A 245-nucleotide genomic window follows, 5' to 3' on the forward strand; every position below is an offset into this window, starting at 1 on the left:
AATTTGGTGTTATGCATCGGGCAAATAAATGAACATAATTATGAAGGAAAAAAAGTGCTGATATTAAGTTGTTTTAGATATGTGTTAAGTCTGATCCGCGGACATTTATGTTTCAGCATTTTACTTAACATCGTTTTCCAAGACATCCCTGTTGAAGCAGATGGTGAATCTTTGTTGCTTGACATACAAAGCACTGTAGATAAGACAATGTCGTCCGCTGTCTTCGGGGGATATGTTTTCTATTC

This window comes from Penaeus monodon, chromosome 29 (assembly GCF_015228065.2).
Source record: "Penaeus monodon isolate SGIC_2016 chromosome 29, NSTDA_Pmon_1, whole genome shotgun sequence".
Classification (NCBI taxonomy): domain Eukaryota; kingdom Metazoa; phylum Arthropoda; class Malacostraca; order Decapoda; family Penaeidae; genus Penaeus; species Penaeus monodon.